General features: G+C 36.2%; 1 non-coding gene across 1 annotated transcript; it reads right to left on the bottom strand.

Moving 5' to 3' along the window:
- Positions 1-8,644: 8,644 nt before the first annotated feature.
- On the bottom strand, positions 8,645-8,751 carry LOC128286336 (small nucleolar RNA R71). Its single transcript, XR_008276879.1, has one exon. It is a non-coding gene; the product is annotated as a small nucleolar RNA R71 (small nucleolar RNA).
- Positions 8,752-12,440: the final 3,689 nt, after the last annotated feature.

The raw sequence follows: 12,440 nt of genomic DNA, 5'->3' as shown, positions 1-12,440 counted from the left end.
TGCGAGTTTCTGAGCACTATAAAATAGAGAGAATAAAACCTAGTAAGCATTTATTTCTTAGTAAGTTCGTATAATAGGAAGTAAACTTACCAATCATATTCATTTAAATAAGCATAACAAGATCATGCTTTCCAACAAATTAGCAAATGTGCCTAATCACATACACTCAAATAAGCAAGTTAGTCACATAATTCACATGTACATCAAGTAAGCATGGATGAGCTCATCATGTTACAAACTTTCAATTATTTCAGAAACATTCGAGATATATCTCTTTTAATCTTATAATTTCTCATGTCAGAAGTTTTTTCCGTTGAATTATTGAAATATCGATGGATACTCAGGTAGTACACATAAGGTGTACAAAATAGTAAACTATCAATTCATAATCAGGGGTACCCTTTAGGGCACTTAATCATGAAGCACACTCTCGAGCAACATATCAGGATACTCAGTTGAGCCATGTAACATGACGCTTATATGGGCTAAACAGGAAACTCATAAGAGTTTTATTCAGGGAGCTCATAGAGCTTAGTAGATAACTCCTAAGAGTTAATATCAGGGAGCACTAGATAAGGTAACAGGGAGTTCAAGCGAGCCATATCAGGAAGCTCATAAGAGCCTATATCAAGATGCTCACGTAGAGCTGCGTTTGTGTCCGCATTATATGCTAGATCACAACCGGTTGAATCATGTAACAGGACGCTTACACAGAGTTGCGGTAGTGTGCAACGCATGCATAATCACTACCAATCAGGATGCTCGCAAGAACTATTTAAAAGAATGCTCGAGAGGGCTTTAACAGGATTACTCATCCGAGCTATATTCTGTCCGCAACATATGCAGGACCATATTCAATATGGGAAATCATATTTATCCATCGAAATTCATAATTCAAATAGAACTTAACATTTTCTAAACTTGATTGAATATGCGATTATTTCATTTATTTATAACATTTATATAATCCATAAAATAACATACCACATTCAATTCAAGTATGAAAATGAACAAAATTTAGTTCCACGAACTTACCTTGACACTTGTTTGTGTATAAAAATCTACTAATCCAAAACTTTTTCTTTTCCTCGATCTAGCTTCGAATTTGAGTTATCCGGATCTATATAAATGAATTTAATGATCAATATATCACATTTCATATTCAATTTAAATCAATTTACACTCTAGGAAAAATTACCATTTTGTCCCTAAATTTTTCATAAATTTCAATTTCGTCCTTAAGCTCGAAAAATGAAATTCATGCAATTTAATCCTTACTCCAAGCCTAACCAAAATTTTCATATAACATTTGCAGCACTTGTATTTCATAAAATTCAAAATTTTTCCATGGGTTTAACCACTTTTCAATTTAGTCCCTAAATCATGATTTCATAAAAATTCTCTTTGTAAAAGTTTTTTTTATTTATCAACAACCTTTCATTTTCTACCATAAATTTTAAATTTTCAGCATATTTATCCATGACAAAACTTTGTTACTTTGATAACTTCTCAAATTAATGTAATATCCCGGCTTAGACCCTAGTCAGAATAGTGGTTTTGGGACCACAAATCCGAGTCAAAAATATTTTAATATTATTTTCCGTACTTATAATATGTGAATTTATATCTGTGAAAATTTCATGTGAATTTTGATTGTTTGTCTGCTTAATTCGATAAAAGGACCGTATCGCAGAAAATGCAAAAGATGTGTTCTATTTACTAAAGTGCCGATGTGAGGTCCTTATTATGTTATTAGACCTTTAAGATATTAAATGACATTGTTGGACATCCATTATAAGTTTAAATGTTTATTATAATAAGGTTAAATTGGTAAAGTGGCTATTATAATGTTTATAATAAAACATAATCAAATTCAAGCTTTATTTTCACTCATCCTTGCCAAAAATACAAAGAAAAAGAAAGGAAAATAAGCTTGCTAGGGTTCGGTACTTTGATTACTTGATTAACTATGGTTTTTACTCAGTTTTTGAGTTGCTTAGTAATCTTTCAAGCCCAAGCCTCAATTTCTGAATTTGATTATGATTTTCAGATGTGCCATTGTTGATAATGTGAGTTTTATGAAGTTTGATGATAAAGAATGAAAGGTATGTGTTATATTATTGATAAACCGTGAATTATACATATTTTTACCCCATGTTTAATGCATTTTATGGATAATTTCTCATTAGAGTTGGTGAATTCGATGCTTCTAATGCTTTAATTTCATGTTTTATACTTAGGAGAGCATAGGAGAGCAAAAGGAACGAGAAACGGGCCAAAAACGGAGAAAATGGGCCAAAGTACGAAATCAACACGGCCTGGACCTCCTCACATGGGCAGACCACACGGTTGTGTCAATCTGGCAGAATTGGAGCACGACTCACATAGTTATAGCACACGCCCGTGCCATTCTAATAGGCTCGAACACGGCCTAAAGTAATCGCACACGGGCATGTCACACGGGTGTGTCCCTACCGAGCCCAAGTGATGTCCAATTCAGAAAAGGCCACTTTTGAGGGCTTCTAGGCATTCCAAAGCCTATAAATACACCCTAAAAGAGGAGAAAAAGGGAGACGGATAAGAGGGGGTAAGGAATTACTCCAAGGAAGCCGATTGATCCATCTCAGAAGTCGGATTCATCATCAATACTGAAGATCTCTTCTCAATTTCCCTTCAGGAGTTTTGGGTTTTCTTTATATTTTGTATTCTTTATTCTTCTGAGATGTTTTCTTATTTAGTTATGAACTAAAACCCTAAATACCTAAGGGGAATGAAACCTAAGACGAATCTTGTTATTATTTTCTAAATCGTCTGATAAATATTTAACTTGTTCTTAATTATGTGTTCTTAACTTTCGTGTTGGTATCCCAGGATACTGATTCAAGACATGCTCTTGTTCACAGGAGGAATAGACCCTGTCTAAGAGTACTTTAGTCATAATTAAGAGGAGCTGGTTACGTGCCTAAAAATAGGGTGACAAGATTTTTCCGGATTAGGGTGAAACCTAATAAGGGGATCCATAGATCGAGTTAATGTAACCCTAGAGTGTTAATTAGAGAAAAGTCTCGGTTATTCAATCTAGGGATTAGACATTATTAGTCTTGAATAGGTATAATAACATAACTTAGGGATCTCTACAGAACAAGTTGAATGAATAAATTGTAACACCCAGTACCCGAGTCCGTTACCGGAGTCGAACACAAGGTGCACACAGACTTAACTTAATTGTTCTCACAGTCCATAAAAAAAATTTCCAGACAAGCTGCTTACTGCGTCACTGTCGCCTTAAAAATCATATCTTGAGTTTCAAAACTCAAAAATCAGTTTCGTAATTTTTCCCTGAAACTATACTCATATGCCCATCTACAGATTTTTTTCTAGAATTTTTGGTCTAGCCAATTAGTACAGTTTATTAGTTAAAGTCTCCCATGTTACAGGGATCGACTACACTGACCTTCGCGCGTTACGACTTGGATATCGCCCTGTACAGGGCTTCAATACTGATACCGTTTGTTTCTATAGAAACTAGACTCAAATAGGAATCTATAAATATATGGCATGACTCCTAATTATCTCTGGTTAATTTACAATGAATTTCCAAAGTCGGAACAGGGAATCCAGAAACTGTTCTGGCCCTGTCTCACGAAAACTTCAATATCTCTTAGAATACTGTTCATATGATCGTTTCATTACTCTCCTATGAAAATAGATTCATCAAGGTTCATTTTCATAATTTATTCACTATTTAATTCCATTCCTACTATTTTTAGTGTTTTTTTTCACATCCACATCACTGCAGCTGTCAACCTCTGTCTTTAAGGCAGATTTTACCAACTTCATAACTTCCTTGATTCAACTAGCCCTTTTAACATACATGGCACAAAAGATGATCACGATTAACCATTCTAAGGGCTAATCGGTTCCAAACATTTCCTCATCACTTAATGAACAACATACAAAATGATTATGATACCATGCCAAAGTGTATATAAGCCATTTTCGCATGGCTATCCAAATTTATACAAAATCAGAGGGTCTATGACCAACAAATGAAAGAGTAGTCCTATACATGCCATTTCAAAGTTCAACCAAAATGTACCAAAAAGGGGGCTTTGATAGTGTGGGAGACTTCGACTTCTTAAAATCCCGAGTCCGATAGCTGACGAGCCAAAATCTATAAAATAGAGAACAAAGAAACGGAGTAAGCAATTTATGCTTAGTAAGTTTTAAGCAAAACAAAGTGTTCTCAATCACTATCATTGGTCATTCATTTCAACTGTTCGATGAAGTTAATCTAGAGCTTCATCTCGATCTATAATGTCATTAAACGCAACACTTGGCTGCCACATATATACTTTCGAATAATAATGACCTAGATGGTCAAATATTTCCAAAGCACATTCTTCATCGATTATCAGCTTTCAATAATCCTTTCCACTTGTTCATAATCACATCCATACTTAAGCTTACAAATCATAATCCTTACCAATTAGATCATTCTCATATTTGGAGTTATAATATTAATCACATTTACCTACCTCTTTGATACTGATAATTCACCTTGAAACCGCTCCACCGATGAGTAAGTGATACGTACCTGAACATCTTAAATACATAATACTTATTTGATGGTAACTTAATTCAGATACTCAATATCAAAGTCTTACTTGAATCCTAGCATTTAGCCGTCGGGTCTTTAAAGCTCGCATATAGTACGAGCACGAAGCCTACGGACATTAATCAAGATAATATTCTCGCATAAAGCCTGCGGGGTTTTAACCGGATATAATCTCGTCATAAATGCCCTTCGGAACTTATCACATTTATACACATTCACATTCATCACATTGGCCATTCGGCCCTATCACATATATACACTTTCACATTCATCACGTTGGCCATTCGGCCTTATCACATATATATGCACTTTCACATTCTTCACATCGGCCATTAGGCCTTATCACATATATATACACTTTCACATTCATCACATCGGCCATTAGGCCTTATCACATATATACACACTTTCACATTTATCACATCGGCCATTAGGCCTTATCACATATATACACACTTTCACATTCATCACATCGGCCATTAGGCCTTATCACATATATATACACTTTCACATTCATCACATCGGCCATTTGGCCTTATCACATATATATATCTCATACATATTTCATATTTTTCTTGTACATCAATTTCAGCAATAGCTTATAAGCAACTCAAATAGTTTCATCAAAGTTTACAACAACATCATATATTCACTACAAGCAGTTTTCCTGAGCAACAGTCACTAAATTGTTTATAACTGGAGCTACAAAATTCAAAATCAATTGCCGTTAAATTTCCCCGAATGTAGACTCATGTATCTTTCATCCATAAAATTTTCAGAATTTTAGGTGTGGCCAATCAATACCAAATTTTTCTTAAAGGTTCCCCTGTTTCACTGTTTGACTAATCTGACCACACTTCACTACGAATCAAATTTTTCATTGTACAGAATTCATAATGTGTTCTATTTAATTCCATTTGAAACTAGACTCATTAAGGAGTCTAAGCATATAAATCTTATCTCATAACCATTTTTGTACAAATTATAATGATTTTCCAAAAAACAGAACAGGGGATTTTGGAGTCATTCCGACACTGTCCCGCACAACTTTAAATATCTCTTTATAGGAAATTTCTTTGCTTCCACGGTCTCTTTTATAAGAAACTAGACCAACTAAGCTTTGATTACATATTTTATTCAGCCTATAATTCCACACCAACAATTTATGGTGATTTTCTAAAATCACGTTACTGCTGCTGTCCTAAGCAAATTATTACGATTTGCTCTTAAATTTTCAAGTCCAAACACTTATGAACTTACCATTTGAGTTTTAAACATATCATGACCACATCATATCTTATTAAACCAACTCATTATGTCCTATTTTGATTGAATTTACTCAACGTTTGATCACTTAAAACTTACCTCGGATGTGGTCGAACGATCTCGGCGGCTATTTGATCACTTTTTCCCTTTCCTTATCCAACTTTGGTCCTCTTTGCGTTTAAGCTTAAGTAAAACAATAGATTTGCTTAGGTACTTAACTAATATTATTCACTTAACAATCAAATTTGGCAATCACATATCATTTAATCTATATCTAGAACAATAGATTTAAATATGCATCATATTTACGGTCAAACATGGCAAGAAAACTAAATAGGCTTTACTAGCCACACTTAGTTCTATAACATAACTTCACTTACTTATATGCACATTAACTAAGCACTTAACAATTTTTGTTAGCCAACAAACTTATTCGCACAAGCCTACTTCATTTCAATTTTGTCACTCTTGAACTTATCCATAATATCCTAAGTTCATTTAGTAGCTAGGTAACAATTATACAAAACAACAAGCATTTAACAACAAAGTACTTAACCAATTCCTCCGCATACCTTGACATTATATATATATATGTTAATGACGAAAACACTTAGGCCAAATCTAAAACATCCACGAATCATACTTCCAAAATGAGCTACTTCCATGGCCGATTATATTTCATCATTAACATACCTCATTTTTGAATCATATAATCAACATCACAACACATCTCCAAAACACAAATCATGCCTATCATATTTACTCATATGGCGAATATACATACCCCATATAATATCATTTTCATTTCATTTAACACTTAATTTCCACCACATAAACACCGGCGAATAATCCTAAACTAGCAAAACTCCACATTTGTTCATACCATCTTTTAAATTCACATATATCTATTTAGGTAGCTCATATTTTCCCTTTCTAATATTTCTATCCAAAACATCAAAACACTATCCTTTTTGCATTTACCCCATAATACCGTATGCACAATTTGTCACCAAAACTAAAGAAAAATCAACATATGGGTTGCAATAAGAGCTTGACTACTAGCTAGATTCTCATAAAATCAATAGAAATAACATGAACTCCTACCTTATTTAACCTCCAAGATAGCCGAATGCCCTAGACAAGTTCCTTCCTCTTTCTTTTTTTTGTTTCTACTGCAAGAAGGTAAGGAAGATGAACACTCTTACCTTTATTTCCTTAAAGATGACCAAGGCCTTAACTTCAATTTCTTCTCTTTTTTGTACAGCAATGGGGGAAAAGGAGGATGAACATACTTTGTTTCTATCACTCTTCCATTCTTTTAATTATTCTTTCTTCCATACTATAAAGCCATTAACTATTATCATGCTAAAATAAAATGCATATAATATCTATCAACCATCCTCATGGCCGGCCACTAAATTAAAAGTGGTCCATTTGACATGCAAGTCCCTCATGTCAATAGCTCACGCATTATTTGGTCACTTTAAATTTCACCTATCACATTTTCAAGTCCTATCACATGGGTCCTTTCTTATAAATTAGCACCTAATTGATAAAATCAAGGCACGAAATATTCACACATACAAATTCCACATACAATAAGCACAGAATATAACATCTAATTATTTTTGTGACTCGGTTTTGTGGTCCCGAAACCACTTTCCGACTAGGGTCACATTAGGGGTGTCACATAAATCGTCCGATTCAGAGACAGAATAACAAGTAAAGTCTAGGTGGATTTTTCCTTAGGTATTGTCTTCATTCAATCGATTTTACCAAAAGCAATTCCCCAATTCTTTTCTCGGTGAGTTCTTAGTTTAGATAATTAGTTAATTAAAATAAAACCTCTTTATTCTTAGGCTAGATAATAAAAAGACAATCATTACTAGTACTATAAGTTCCTTTGGGTTCGACAATCCGGTCTTACTAAAACTATACTACTGTTCGATAGGTACACTTGCCTACATCGTGATAATAGTTAGTTCAAGAACGAGTAATTATAAATATTTAAAACCTATCACGAAACCTCGCGATCAAGTTTTTGGCGCCGTTGTCGGGGAGCTGAAATATTAGGAACACTCAATTTTTATTACTTTATCCATTTATTTTTCTTTCAATTTAATTTAATTTAATTATTATTTATTAACTTCCCTTTTCCTTCTCTTGGCAGGTTTTCATAGTTTATGACTAGAAGAAACCCATCGGGACCATTACTATTTGACGAAGAAATCGATCGCACAGTTCATAGAAACCAAAGAGAAATAAAGCGAAGCTTAAGATACACAGAGAACGAGCAAGAAGATGATACTCAACCCCCAATCGAAGAGATGGCTAAAAACCAAGGCAATCAGCTGCCTCCTACAATTGCGGTTAATCAAAATCTTACTCCACGCACTATGTATGACTATGCTAAACCTTCTTTAACAGGAACTGAGTGAAGTATAGTTAGACCTGAAACCTATTGCTGCAAATAATTTCGAACTGAAACCTAACACAATTCAGATGAGGCAGCAGTTTGTTCAGTTTGATGGTTTGCAAGATGAGGATCCCAACACTCACTTGGCAAATTTTCTGGAATTTTGCGACATTTTCAAAATTAATGGCATTTCTGATGATGCCATTCGCCTTCGGTTATTCCCTTTTTCAATGAGAAACAAAGCTAAACAGTGGTTAAACTCATTACCATGAGGGTCTATCACTACTTTGGAACAAATGACTGAAAAATTTCTACTAAAATATTTTTTGCTGGCTAAAACGGCTAAGTTACGTAATGATATCTCTTCTTTTATGCAGATGGACTTAGAAACACTTTACGATGCATGGGAGAGATACTAGGATCTATTGCAAAGGTGCCCTCACCATGGGTTACCTCTATGGCTGCAAGTTCAAATGTTTTACAATGGTGTGAATCCCTCGACAAGGCAGATGATTGACGCAACTGCTAGAGGAACCATCAACAACAAAACACTTGAAAAGGCTTATGAATTCATTGAAGAAATGTCACTGAATAATTATTAGTGGCAAGTCATGAGGACTAAGCCAACAAAAACAGCCGGCGTTTATAACGTCGACTCAGTTACTATGCTGTCAAATCAGGTAGAACTTCTTAATAAAAAGATTAATGGTTTATTTGGTTTTATGTAGGTACATCCAGTAATGAGGTGTGACTCAAGTGGAGGAGGTGTGCATACAGAATATCAATCCTTCAATCCTACAACTGAAGAGGAACAAGTTAACTATATGGGTAACAATAACTTTAGATCTCAAAATAACCCATACAATAATACTTATAATACAGGTTGGAGGAACCACCCAAATTTCTCCTGGGGTGGTCAAGGGAATCAAAAGCGACAAAATCCTCATGGTTTTCAACAGCCACCTTATCAACAAGAGAAGAAACCGAACCTTGAAGAGATGCTCTCAAAATTCATGTCGGTATTAGAAACCCGTTTCCAAAATACCGAGACAACACTTAAGAATCAACAAGCATCGATCCAAGGGCTCGAAACTCAGATAGGCCAGCTATCCAAACTAATCTCCAAATGACCACAAGGTAGCTTACTAAGTAATACTGAACCTAATCCAAGGGAACACCTCAACACAATTAGTACTCAAGATAAGGAAGGATTCATTGCGCCTGAGCCAAAATTGATGCAAGAAACTGTGGTGAGCAAAGGTAAAAGTGAGGTAAGTCATAAAAAAATGGTGAATGAAGAATATAGACCTTGTGTCCCATACCCTAACGCGACAAGGAAAGACCGCTTAGAGGAACAATTCGATAAATTCCTCAAACTTTTGAAAAAATTACATATTAACTTACCGTTTATTGAAGCTTTGTTGCAGATGCTAAATGCAATGAAATTTTTAAAAGAGCTTTTAGTAAATAAGCGAAAGTTGGATGAAGCATCGCATGTAGAGCTAAACGCAGTCTGATAAGCTATTTACAAATTAAGCTACCCCACAAATTGAAAGATCCAGGGAGTTTTACAATTCCTTGCTTAATTGGTAGTTTAGATATAAGTCATGCATTAGCTGATTTAGGGGCTAGTATTAACATCATGCCTTACAAAATGTTTAAACAACTAGGTCTTGGGAAACCTAAACAAACTAGGATGAGCATTCAATTGGCAGATAAAACTATAAGATTTCCTAGGGGTATTATTGAAGATGTACTAGTGAAAGTAGATAAGTTCATATTTCCCGTTGATTTTGTTGTTCTAGACATAGAGGAGTATAATAACACCCCTTTGATTTTAGGGAGGCCCTTTTTAGCAACTGCTAAAACAATTATTGATGTTGGCACAGGTGAGCCTACACTTCGTGTGGGAGATGAAACGATCACTTTTTAAGCTCGTAATTCTGGCATCACATCGAACATTGAAGGTAATAGTCCACACCAATCTACTAAAACTAACAATATGACTTTGCAGAAATTGAGCTTCAAAGAAGTTCACAAGCCATGTTCCAGAAATGATAGAGGACACATTCATGAAGAACGAAGGCTACTGATAGAAGAGCTAAATGAATGGCGAGTACATAAATTGAGAACACATGATAAACTGAAGCTACGCCAAAACGAGTCCGATACCTCTCCAAGTCAACTTAAGGTTGGTGATAAAGTCTTACTAGATGCCGTAGATCCCCACATTGTCACTACCACACCGAATGAGGAAATCCCTCTTACAGTTCTCAGTATTTTTCCATTCGGTACGGTAGAGGTGAGTCATCCCAAGTTCAGCACTTTTAAGGTAAACAACACCCGATTAAAACCTTATTTTGATGAGATTGATAGTAGGAATGACGAGTATAAACTTCTCAAACCACCATGACCATTCACTGAAGAGGTAAGTCGAGCTTAGACTATAAATAAGCGCTTCTCGGGAGGTAACCAGAGCACTAACATTATTAATTTCTTTAAATTTTGGTATTTAACTCCTAACCTACTAGTAGAAATCTTGAATACAGGTGTTTCCATAGAGACACGGCCAAGCACATGGGCGTGCTTAAGGCCGTGTGAAAACAGGGCAAAAGATTTCACCAACACGGGCTACGATAAAAAGCCACGGCCGTGCAACATAGCCGTGGTCGAGCCTGCCAAAACAACACGGGCGTGTGACCAGTCTGTGTGGAAGAGCCGTGGTTGAAACTAAGAAACTAGCACGGGCGTGCGACACGCCCGTGTCTAACACCTGTGGTTGAACCTGTTAAATTAACACGGGCGTGGGGATTGAACACACCGGCATAGGAGAAGCGAATGAAGCTAGACACGGTCATGCGACATGGTCGTGTGAACCCACACGCTCGAGGAACACGGGTGTGTATTAAATGTCAGATGCACCCAAATTTGAAATTCACGAATCACACGGGCTGAAATTGGGGGTTACGGGCGTGTGCCATGGCCGTGTGCCCCAAAATCTATAAATACACTGCACTATTCACTTTCTTCCCCATTCAAAAACCTTAACCCTAGCTGCTGTAACCCTACACGGCTCCTTGCCACACCCCTGCGCCACCTTCAACTTCATTTTTTACGCCCAATCTCTCCCCCTTAGTGTTTGTTTACTCTCTTCACTTCTATTTTACTTATTACTAATGCTTATTATTACAATAATTTCCATTTCTTTTGAACTATCTTCCATTTCTATTCATTACTTTATCATTTAGTTTGCAGTTTTAGTTAGTTACTATACATTGCATGTTAAATCAAGTGATTAGGAAACTTCATACCCATGATTTTACCATGCTCATTCTCATGATATTCCCATGCCAATATCTCTCATGTAATTTGCATTGTTCAATTATTTCTTATACATTTCATGTTGTTAGGAAAGCTTCAGTCTTTTACACATGCCATTATTACATACAATGGCAAAGTCACGAAATTATTATATTAGTTATGTTTGGTTGTGGCTGAAAGTCTGCTTTTTAGTTGGAAATTGTATTCCTTTTACTTCGACCGCTTATCAAGATGACTTGATGATTATAATTGCAGGTACCATGTCATCCTCAAGAGGAAAGAAAACCATCATACCTGTTTCGAAGAAGAGGAAGGGAGCGTCCTCTTCCGCGGGCCCAACTGTAGAAATCTGTCACCCTCTCCTACAATTTCCTTGAGGGCCCCAGGAAGAACTGTTCCAAATACTTCGGGCCGACCCTTAATGCATCGACTGGCCTGCCGTAGAACAAGTCTAGATGGCTGACGTGATTTGGGCTCTCCTAACCACCGACCCTTGGGAGCTGTTCTTCAGGATTATCGAGTTGACATACCTCGAGCTCGTGATGGAACTATGCTCAATGTTCCATCTCCAGACCGTAAAGACAAGGTATGATGATCCTGGCACGATCCAGTTTTGCCTATGTAGATTAATCCGCCAGCTAAGCGTCCTAGAGTTCGGTGCTGCTCTAGGCCTATATACGGAGGAGTTTCAAGAGGAGAATGAACTACATGCTCTCAGTCGCCACAAACATTTCTCTCCCTTGAAGTGCTAGCACACTTTGGCCCCTAGCGCGGCCTCGTACAATCCTAGTCGCTCCAAGGCATCAGTTCTCCCACCAT

This window comes from Gossypium arboreum, chromosome 12 (assembly GCF_025698485.1).
Source record: "Gossypium arboreum isolate Shixiya-1 chromosome 12, ASM2569848v2, whole genome shotgun sequence".
NCBI lineage: Eukaryota > Viridiplantae > Streptophyta > Magnoliopsida > Malvales > Malvaceae > Gossypium > Gossypium arboreum.
This window is presented reverse-complemented; position numbering and strand designations above follow the sequence as displayed.